This window comes from Bison bison, unplaced genomic scaffold (genome assembly GCF_000754665.1).
Source record: "Bison bison bison isolate TAMUID 2011002044 unplaced genomic scaffold, Bison_UMD1.0 scf7180017864371, whole genome shotgun sequence".
NCBI lineage: Eukaryota > Metazoa > Chordata > Mammalia > Artiodactyla > Bovidae > Bison > Bison bison.
The window spans coordinates 1,435,494-1,435,720 of NW_011494943.1; the positions used below are offsets into that span (position 1 = coordinate 1,435,494).

At 53.7% G+C, this 227-nt stretch overlaps 1 protein-coding gene across 1 annotated transcript in view; it reads right to left on the reverse strand.

Moving 5' to 3' along the window:
* Nucleotides 1-227, reverse strand: part of RGS9 (regulator of G-protein signaling 9) — a 50,419-nt gene that overhangs the window by 36,597 nt on the left and 13,595 nt on the right.

The window sequence follows — 227 nt, forward strand, 5'->3', positions numbered from 1 at the left end:
TTTTTGGCCGCACCATGCAATGCGTGGCATCTTAGTTCCCCGACAAGAGACTGCACCTAAGCCCCTGCACCGGGAGCAGAGTCTTAACCACTGGACCCCCAGAGAAGTACAGTTTTTTCTTCTCATATTCTTTTTCCAAGGCATCGAGTCTCAGCCCTCACACAAGGCAGACTCATTCCGGTCCCTCCGTTAGGGAACTTCGCTCCATCCTGACACCAACGGACGGG